This window comes from Paroedura picta, chromosome 1 (assembly GCF_049243985.1).
Source record: "Paroedura picta isolate Pp20150507F chromosome 1, Ppicta_v3.0, whole genome shotgun sequence".
NCBI lineage: Eukaryota > Metazoa > Chordata > Lepidosauria > Squamata > Gekkonidae > Paroedura > Paroedura picta.
This window is the reverse complement of record NC_135369.1, coordinates 66,956,838-66,967,707: the sequence shown is the minus strand read 5'-3', so window position 1 is coordinate 66,967,707 and position 10,870 is coordinate 66,956,838. Positions and strand designations below refer to the sequence as shown.

Genomic DNA, 10,870 nt, shown 5'->3' with positions numbered 1-10,870 from the left:
TCCATGTCACAACATGCTTGCTTATTTCTAGCCCCCATTTGAAGCCAGATAATTCATGAGAAATGATTCCCAGGGTTTAGTGAAAACGAGCTCCTACTCGCCCTTCACTGCCCTCTGCCTAATTCTACTCAGCAGCTTCTGACACACATCAGCAAGGAAATGGAAGCCAGCTGGAGCCCTACAATAAATAACACTGAGAGCAAGAGAAAAAGAAAAATGTTGGGCATAAAGCAGTGCCTGAAAGTGAACATGGTAAAAGCTCCAAGCCAGAAAAAAGGCCTGGAGAGTTAAAGTCATAAAAATCATAGGACTGAAATGTACTCAATGATTATCCACTCCAGACTTTAATGACATAAATGTTTATAAAGTATTGTCTTGTAAGAAAGATTATAGATTAGGAAGTGCTTTGGGAAGGGTTCTTGTTTATATTATTTGCATACACACACAAAGAATTTACTTGTTAAGTGTTGGAAAGTTTGAAACATTAAAGCCAGACAGCAAAAAGCAGTGGAAAAATAAGCTTGAGGCAGCAGGAAGAAAGGAGCAAGCTAATTTAATTTGGTTTATTATTTGGAGGAGCCTTCAGTCTGTAACTTGTAATCACCATTTAGTTGCCTTTTTGGCCTCATTATGCTCATCTGTCAGTGAAATGTTGGTATGCTGTTAGCACTAAACTAGTATCCATTAAACTGATTACTTGATCCTTATTTGTCCTTTTGCACACAAACTTTTGAAATCTTCTGAAGCCTGAAAGTGCATCTCTTTTTCATAGCTGTTTTTTTCCCTCCTATGTGAGTGGGTGGGAGACTGTTATTTCAGAATCCTTTAAATAACCAGTGTAGATTTCATCATAAATTGTCATCTCCCTCTGTTAATAAAATAAGCCTATATGTTTTTTTTAAAACAATTTGGCTTTACTGCTTTGACCTTTCTGCAAACCATGAAGAATTCATCCTTGACTGAAAACATATCTCCAAGACCCAGAAGGAAAGTAATTTTCAAAATGCTGATTTTGTAAAACTGGGTTTGGAAATGTCAGGTGGGCAACTGAGGAGCATGACTCACAGGGACCAGTTCAACAGGCAGAGCACAATGTGTATGCAATAGCACTGTAAGAGTTAGAATTTCACTGACCAAATCCTTTTATCATGTTGGAATCTGAGCTCCCATTTAGGACCATTATTTATTTTTATTTATTTCTTAGATTTACTGCTCACCTCTCTCCAGAGGCCCGAGGCGAGTTACAAAATATAAAACCCCACTAAAACCATGCAATAAAATATATAAAAACAAATCATACACCATTCCCCACCTAGTAAAACAAGATGCAGTAAAGTGCCCACTGTAAAACTCAACATGTCTACATTTCCCTCAGTAATCCCACTATAGAGGGGGAGGATAGAGGGTGCCAGATAGACTTTGCTACTGCTGCTGTAAGGGGGGCCAGATCGTCCATGCGGCCCAGCCTCATCCCACGACCTGGTGGAAGAACTCCATTTTGCAGGCCTTGCGGAACGCTGAGAGCTCCCACAAGTTAGTATACACTTAGGTTGGTATACAGTTTGAGTTAAATTGGTCCCTTGCCGCTGTACTGACTAATCGGGAGGCGCAAAGCTAGCTTTTTTTCAAGTATCTTTTCTCAGGCCTATCAATGTCAATATTTTTTGTCTCTTCTTTGTCTCTTTTACTGAACTCTTGGGCTGACCACAGTCCAAAACAGCCAGTGGTACCCCTGTGCAAGCATCCAAAATTTTGCCTGGTTCTTCCAGTGAACCATCTGGGCTGTTTGTTCGTCCTGGGACACCAGTTTAACTGTGAGCTTCTGTTCCCCTGCATAGAGGAAACACATGAGTCTACTCATCTTGGATATGTTCTGCAAATTTAGCTACTTAAATTGTTTTAGCACAGGCTCAGCTATTAAACAATATCTTTATTTCTTGGAAAAGGAAATTAGGGGTGGCATTTTTCCTTCAGGGCAGTATTATTGCCCATCATCACTGATGCAAAAGTTAATATTTGAATGTCTTCTAAAAAATGGACATGGTGGAGACTGACAGTTTTCCTCTTCCATTTGTCAGTCTTAACATTACAAAGGCAGAGAGAAAAAGGGACATGAAAAACTGGTGGAAAAATGAGAGGGAAGAACTAGAGCAAAGTTAGGTCCTCCTCCATACCAAGTATAGTTGCAGCACTACATCAGTTCACACCTAAAAGGCTAATCACCCAATTGCATTAAAGAAGGAAAAATAAATTGCCTCAGGATTTTAAAAAAATCAGAAACAGCACTATAATACAATGCATTGGAAGGAATGTTATCTGGATCCTGAAAAAATTAATGGTTGAACAAATTGCATCATTAATAGGGGGGGGAGTCTCAGCTAGGCCCCTGAAACTGAATACCCACTCCCAGAGGAGGTAACACCAGAATCATGATATGTGCACAGATTCAGGAGGCATCCTTCCCTTCCAATAGGTGCGAGAGGCCAGGGTGCAACTCTGGGTCTCCTATTGAGCCTTGAGGTTTTCAGTGGCAGACAATTAGATTGTTAAGATTTTTGGAAAGCTCATCCAAGACCACACGCAATAAAGCAGGATGTTGTAACCATGCAGAACCCAAGACATAACAGAATAGTAAAAGTGATCTCTTGTATTGAGTTAGTTTAGTGCTGGGAAGCAGCATACTGTCAAATTGTTAATGTAAAGGTTGTCCTATAAAAGTGCCACTAGAAGGAGTCTGTCTGGGGATTGGCTCACTCGTATCTTCCAAACAGGAAACAGTGCAGGAGACAGTTGGTGAGCAGATATCAACTGCCATTGCTGATGAAGGTTCTTAGCCAAGTGGCCCCGGATGCCTGGGTACAGCTGTTGTGGCTTGTCTTTATGGTTCATGGCCAGGAGTAGGGCAGTGCCCACCAAGAAATTTCCCTGTAATTTAAATGGCCTGTCTGCTCCTGCAGAAAAGGGAAGGGGCAGAAATCATGCAATCCTTTCCACTTACTACTGCTCTCTCCCCCATGCACACCGTGCGGTGTAGTATCCATGAGGATCCCTGGCTTTTCTTTTGTAAACTCTTTACACTGGCAGGTTATAAGAGCCAACCCACTTTTCTTTTTGTCTAAATTTATTCGCTAGAATAATAAATCTCATCAGGTTTAAAAGTTCAGACCATCTAATGGGCTCCCTGATATGTAAACAAATTGGAGCAGAGGTCAATAGTTGTTAGAAAGACAAAACATAAATCAAAAGGAACAAAACCAGAATATATTAACCTAATTACAGAATCACATCAGCTCATTTCTGCAAGTATTTGGTCTGATAACTTGTTTCCCCTCTTTGCATAGTTAGGCAAAAGTAATATAGGGTCTAGGGGAGAAGACATGTATCGAGCAGAGACATGCCATTCAGGTCAGGCAGAGGTGACAAAAAGGCAAAGACAGGCAAAACTGAAACACTGTCCCCCTTTAGATATGGGGGAGATTGGACAAGGGAGTTCTGATGATTAAGAAACCGTAGCATTTGTTAATGATCTGCAGCTGTAGGAATGAAAAGACTGCTCTGGGATTCATTAATAGGAGAAAAGGCCTCCAGTCTTTTCATGGGGAGCTCAAGCAATTGGTGAGATCAGTTAAAAACTGGGGAGAGGGAGCAGGCGAGGAAGATTAGTTTAACATCTGGCCTATGTGAAATAGAGTCTTTGAAACAATGGCTAGCTCCATCTAACAGCACATGCTGACAGAGCAGCTTTTATCCCCAGGAAGTATATCAGAGGTCTAATTCTTACTGAGGTGCTAAATCTATGTCCAGACAGGTTCTTCCATCTGTGGGAAGGGGTTCTCTTGACATGGACTCTCCATACAGTATTCTCTGCCTTCACAAATAAAAATAGATTCAAAAGTTAAGGTGTGGCTACAGTCCCCTGCCATGTAGTTGCCCATGTGGAAAAAAAACAATCCCCTCCTGTTTTACATGAAGGACAAATTTGAACAAGTGAAATCCTCCTACACTTGAAAGGAATATAGCTCAAAAAAAGGATTTACTGCTAGGATTGTCAACAAGCCTGGATATTTCATGGAAATAGACTGCTCATACTTGTCAAGGTTTGAAGGTAAAGAACATCCCATTAAGTCTTTAAAGGATATGATTTTTTTTCTCTCCAGACAGCTGGAAATCTTTTTTTACCACCTCAATGAGAAGCAGGGCTGTGTTAGCAAGCAGCTGCTACAAGTAGTTGGACCAGACCCACAAAACAATTCCATTCTGTTCAACAGTTGCTGCTGAATATTCCCTCAAACAGGTCAACCCAGGATTTCTTGGTAATGTCCTATACTGTGGAATGGCCTTCCAGATAAGGTCAGACAGTTCTTCTCCTTGTTGGTTTTTATACCATGTGAGGCAGAGTTCTTTACACTGATTTTAGTGCAGATATTTTCATATAGATTTTATTTGTTGTAAACATGTGACGTGGTAAAATAATATGTTTCATTATTTTGTGGGTTGCCTGGAGACTTTTCTCAAAAGCATGAGAAATTACTCAGTTATAAAGTGCCCACTGTAATTGGCTTGGTTGAAAGTAGGAATGGCAATCCCCAGGTGAGACCTGGGATCCCCTAGTTTTACTGCTCAGCTCCAGGTGACAGAGATCGGTTCCTCTGGAGAAAATGGCTGCTTTGGAGGGTGGACTCCTTAGATTTATATTCCACTGAGGTCTCCCCACCCACCCCACCCCATATCCTGCCCACTCCCAGCTCTACACCCCAGTCTCTAGGTATTTTCTAACCCAGAGCTGGCAACCCTAGTTGAAGTCAAAATGGTATCTGAGCTGGCTTGCTGGGAGGGTGGTATATAAATGTAATAAATAATAATAAAAATTACTCTGAACATAAGATACCTGTTTAAAAGAGCACAGTTGTTAGAGTGTCAGACGTGCAAAAGGGAGGTCCAGATTCAAATCACCATTCTGACATGGCATCTCACTGGGTGACCTTGGGCAAGTCACACAGCCTAACCTACCTCAAAGAGATGTTGTAAAGATAAAACGCAGAAGAGAAGAACATTGTAAGTCATTAGGAAGAAAGGCAGGGCATGATTGAAGGAAATATAGGTGTAAATCTTAGTTCACATATTAGTGCACTAAATCACAGAATCATAGAGTTGGAAGGGGCCACATAGGCCATCTACTTCAAACCTCTGCTCAATGCAGGTTTGGCCTAAAGCATCCATGAAAATGGAGCTTCTTGTGGCGCAGAGTGGTAAGGCAGCAGACATGCAATTTGAAAGCTCTCCCCATGAGGCTGGGAGTTCAATCCCAGCAACCGGCTCAAGGTTGACTCAGCCTTCCATCCTTCCGAGGTCTGTAAAATGAGTACCCAGCTTGCTGGGGGGTAAACGGTAATGACTGGGGAAGGCACTGGCAAACCACCCTGTATTGAGTCTGCCATGAAAACGCTAGAGGGCGTCACCCCAAGGGTCAGACATGACTCGGTGCTTGAACAGGGGATACCTTTACCTTTTATCCATGAAAAGTATCTTTCCAGCTACAGCTTAAAGATTGTCAGTGAGGGGAAGCTTAGCACCTATTTAGGCAGCTGATTCTTATATTGAACTGTGAAGATTTTTTCCTGCTTTCTAGTATCATTCTACATGAAGTTTAAAGCCATTAATGCAAGACTTATCCTCTGCTGCCAGCAGGAACTACTCCCTGCCTTCCTCCAAGTGACAACTTTTCAAATACCTAAAGACAGAAATCATGTCCCCTACCACAAATGCAAAATGAGAGCTCATGGAGCTTCTTCTAATTTTGTGTCACCTCTGGCTGACATCTCTGAGCAATTTTCATCATTTCAGATCATTAGTTGAGCTACCTGTGGTAAATGTGTTCCTTGTTAGCCAAGGTATGCTAACTTGCCCAAAGAGGGCTGGTGAGACAGGGGGTACAATCATTGTTCAGTGGGTAGCCTTGGCAAGTTATTCCCAGTCAAATTTATGTAATATTTTATTTTATTTATACTTTATGGCCCACTCCTCCCCTCATGCACACTCAGGGCAGCTTACATTATCAATAGTTAAAAAACGTAAAAAAATCACAGTTAAAATATATCACAGTTTAAACATCGCTGTTCCATTCCATTCATAATTCCCCTCGCCTTTCTGTTGATGGCTATTCGGAGACTATGGTGGGAAGGCCTCTTAAGTGCAGGGTGTAACTGGCATAAGCCAAGGAAAGCCCCTAGATTTCCTGTTTAGCCAGGCCTTTATCATGGACCTCTGGGCCTATTCTGCACACAATAGATAGTGCACTTTCAATGCACTTTAGAAGTAGATTTTCCTGTTCCGCACAGGAAAATCCAGCTGTCAAAGCACATTGCAAGTGCATTATCCTATGAGTGCAGAATGGAAGAGTACAGACCCTGTGGAACTTCACTAGTTCTGTCAGAGCCCATATTTCAATTGGTAGCTAATTCTACCTCTCCCTGGTCAAGACCAGTTGGATTTACCTCAAGGATACAGACAATCTCAATAATTTCAATTTGTAACTTGCTGTGTTGTGATTCCATAGAGGTGGCCCTTGTTAGTCTATAGCAGCAGAATGAAACATTTGTCTTTAAGGGACAACTAGACTCCTGCTTTATTGTATATAGTATGAAAATATAAATATGGTGTTACACATAAGGGCCTATGACTAGAAGTCCTGGACTCATATAACCATAACATGTTTTTCCAAGTGATAACCTGATACAGATTTATCAGTTCACTTGATATCTGGAGAGGATTACCAAGAGCAGTCTCCATGACAAATGATTTCTGCATGTTCAATAGGAAACAAGGTTCTTTACCAGACCCATTACTGTCATTTGCACATCCAGATAACATGGAAACTTTGTAGAAATACTTATGGAGCCTTCTGACTTGGTTCAGAACCAGTCTGCCCGCAGGAAACAATGCAGATATCCCAAGAAGGAAATGTTAATACAACACTAACTGAAATATTTCAAAGGGGAGTTGGCTAAAGAAATATGCATTCACTAGATTGACTCAGTTTATCTTTCCTATCTTGCATGTCTTTGTCTTGCTAGGAACTCCCCACTCCTTGATTCTAATGCAGGCCTGCACAGCTGAGGAGGTTGAATAAATTGTGGCTTTCCAAATGTTTCACATACACACATTCAATTTTTTTCTATCCTACTCTTTAATATGGAGTTCTAATAAACTCTCCTTATTGCAGTTTTTGGCAGACAAAGGGGGTGGCTAGACTCAAACCATATACTGGGACTGCTGAGAAACTTTAGCAGATACCTTGTTTATAATTTTGCTCTGAAAGAGAGAACAAAATTATTAATACAGCACAGTGTGCTGTCCCAAGACAATTCAGTAGACTTTACCAATGATTTTAGATGGACAAATACAGAAGTAAAGCTGTAGCATCATTTCAGGTAAGCATAAAAAATGCATATATCAAAGGAGAAGGTGAAGCTATTCCAGATAAGAGGAAATGCACTTTGTGAGCAGCTTGAGAAAATATCCAAACGGCAGGACCTTGTCATCATGGGTGACTTCAATTTCCCAGATGTGTGCTGGGAGACAAACTCTGCGAAGCGTCCTCAGTCATGCAAGTTTCTGACCTGCCTAGCTGACAATTTCATTTATCAAATGGTAGATGAACCCACAAGAGGTTCAGCCATACTGGACTTAATACTGACCAACAGGCAAGAGTTGGTGGATGAGGTGAAGGAGGTGGGGACCCTAGGAGGAAGTGACCATGTCCTCATAGAATTCCTTTTGAGATGGGGAGCCAAGGAAGCTTGTAGCCAGACGCGGATGTTGGATTTTCGTAGGGCAAACTTTAATAAACTCAGAGACATGATGAGTGTCATACCATGGACGAGAATGCTGGAAGGGAAGGGAGCATGTGAAGGGTGGGCGCTACTCAAACAAGAGCTATTGCATGCTCAATCAATGACTATTCCAGAAATACGAAAACACTACAGGAGCTCTAAGAAGCCTATTTGGATGAACAGAGAACTTCAAGAGGAACTAAGAAAGAAAAGGAAAATGTTCAGGAAATGGAGGGAAGGACAGAGCTCTAAAGAAGAGTACCTACAGGTTACTAGGCACTGTAGATCAATCATCAGAAAGGCCAAAGCTGAGAGTGAGCTAAGATTGGCCAGGGAAGCCCATTGTAACAAGAAAAGATTTTTCAGTTACGTGAGGAGCAAATGTAAAGTAAAGGAGGCAATAGGCCCGCTGTTGGGTGCGGATGGACAAACTCTAACGAAAGATGCAGAGAAAGCAGAAAGGCTTAGTGCCTATTTTACATCTGTTTTTTCCCACAGGTCAAAGTGTTTAGGCACATCTAGAGATGGCTGTAGCCAAAGGATAGTGTCTGGGTGGCAGGTTAACATGGATAGAGAGGTGGTCGAGAGGCATTTAGCTGCACTGGATGAGTTCAAATCCCCTGGTCCAGATGAAATGCACCCGAGAGTACTCAAAGAACTTTCCAGAGAACTTGCACAGCCCTTGTCCATCATCTTCGGAACCTCTTTAAGGACTGGAGATGTCCCGGAGGACTGGAAAAGAGCAAACGTTATTCCGATCTTCAAAAAAGGGAGGAAGGATGACCCGAGAAACTACAGACCAGTGAGTCTGACCTCTGTTGTGGGGAAGATAATGGAGCAGATATTAAAGGGAGCGATCTGCAAACATCTGGAGGACAATTTGGTGATCCAAGGAAGTCAGCATGGATTTGTCTCCAACAGGTCCTGCCAGACCAACCTAGTTTCCTTTTTTGACCAAGTAACAGGTTTGCTGGATCGGGGAAATTTGGTTGATGTCATTTACTTGGATTTTAGTAAAGCTTTTGACAAGGTTCCCCATGATGTTCTGATGGATAAGTTGAAGGACTGCAATCTGGATTTTCAGATCGTTAGGTGGATAGGGAATTGGTTAGAGAACCGCACTCAAAGAGTTGTTGTCAATGGTGTTTCATCAGACTGGAGAGAGGTGAGTAGCGGGGTACCTCAGGGTTCGGTGCTCGGCCCGGTACTTTTTAACATATTTATTAATGATCTAGATGAGGGGGTGGAGGGACTACTCATCAAGTTTGCAGATGACACCAAATTGGGAGGACTGGCAAATACTCCGGAAGATAGAGACAGAGTTCAACGAGATCTGAACACAATGGAAAAATGGGCAAATGAGAACAAGATGCAATTTAATAAAGATAAGTGTAAAGTTCTGCATCTGGGTCAGAAAAATGAAAAGCATGCCTACTGGATGGGGGATACGCTTCTAGGTAGCACTGTGTGTGAACGAGACCTTGGGGTACTTGTGGATTGTAAACTAAATATGAGCAGGCAGTGTGATGCAGCGGTAAAAAAGGCAAATGCCATTTTGGGCTGCATCAACAGAGGCATCACATCAAAATCACAAGATGTCATAGTCCCATTGTATACGGCACTGGTCAGACCACACCTGGAGTACTGTGTGCAGTTCTGGAGGCCTCACTTCAAGAAGGACATCGATAAAATTGAAAGGGTACAGAGGAGAGCGACGAAGATGATCTGGGGCCAAGGGACCAAGCCCTATGAAGATAGGTTGAGGGACTTGGGAATGTTCAGCCTGGAGAAAAGGAGGTTGAGAGGGGACATGATAGCCCTCTTTAAGTATTTGAAAGGTTGTCACTTGGAGGAGGGCAGGATGCTGTTTCTGCTGGCTGCAGAGGAAAGGACACGCAGTAATGGGTTTAAACTTCAAGTACAACGATATAGGCTAGATATCAGGAAAAAGTTTTTCTCAGTCAGAGTCGTTCAGCAGTGGAATAGGCTGCCTAAGGAGGTGGTGAGCGCCCCCTCACTGGAAGTCTTCAAGCAAAGGTTGGATACACACTTTTCTTGGATGCTTTAGGATGCTTAGGGCTAATCCTGCGTTGAGCAGGGGGTTGGACTAGATGGCCTGTATGGCCCCTTCCAACTCTATGATTCTATGATTCTATGAAATATAAGGTGCCAACTGTTCCTAAAAGGTAAGAAACAGTGGAGATCTGCACTCTACATAGCTCTATTGCATTGCTTCCAGTTTACAGAACATTGTAGAAGCATCCTGAGCCTTTTCCTTTGCAAAAAAGCTAGAAGCATTTGTTTATATGATTCGCAACCACATACCAAGAAAAAAGATGGCATGGTTTTTGGAAACAGGGAGGAGACACAGGAACTGTATCTTGACACAAGCAAGATGAGACATGGGATTGGCTGAAGAAAACTAAACAGAAATAGGAACCACAATACAGTAGCAACATCCCCCCCCTCCATTACATCTTTCCCTTGAATTATAAATATGTATAGAAGAAACTTTGGCAATTCATTGGTAAATATGTGGTTTGCAGTGTTTAATATTTTTATCTTGCTTCTCTGGCTAACGATTGGCTCAAGAGGCAGTTAAACGGCTATATCATTACGTAATAAAATAAATTGCCTAAAAACAAAAGAATCACATAACCAACTCAGCAATGTCACTGCACCAGATATTACTCACATAAGAAAATTCTCAAATATGAAAGTTGATACCAACCTTGAAAAAGTCCTTATTAACAAGACAAGCCTCCTTGCGTAGGAAGTTGAAGGAAGTCACCACAGAAAGCCCTGATCCTCCTCTCTGTAATCATACCATAGAGGACAAAAAAAAAAGACATCAGCATCAACAACAACAAAAAAAAGACATGGAGATACACAAGATAAGAGGTGTTCTGTCACATGTCTCTGTTTTCAATCATCTAAGACCTCAGTTTTCTAGATGACACTTTGAATTAGGTCCAGAGACTAACTGGGAGACATAAAGCTCTCTGCCATTATATGTTGTCTCTAGTCAGATTCTGTTA

At 41.8% G+C, this 10,870-nt stretch overlaps 1 protein-coding gene and 1 long non-coding RNA gene across 3 annotated transcripts in view; one reads left to right on the top strand and one right to left on the bottom strand.

Moving 5' to 3' along the window:
- SUPT7L (SPT7 like, STAGA complex subunit gamma) overlaps positions 1–10,584 on the bottom strand; it is a 52,888-nt gene extending 42,304 nt beyond the window's left edge. The window contains exon 1 of the mRNA XM_077341718.1: positions 10,564–10,584. The gene's annotated coding sequence lies outside the window, so the exon portion shown is untranslated. The remainder of the gene's footprint in view (positions 1–10,563) is intronic.
- LOC143839563 (uncharacterized) overlaps positions 2,822–10,870 on the top strand; it is a 32,492-nt gene continuing 24,443 nt past the window's right edge. For both annotated transcript variants that reach the window (XR_013231761.1, XR_013231765.1), the window contains exons 1-2: positions 2,822–2,856; positions 4,158–4,350. This is a non-coding gene — a long non-coding RNA (uncharacterized LOC143839563). The remainder of the gene's footprint in view (positions 2,857–4,157; positions 4,351–10,870) is intronic.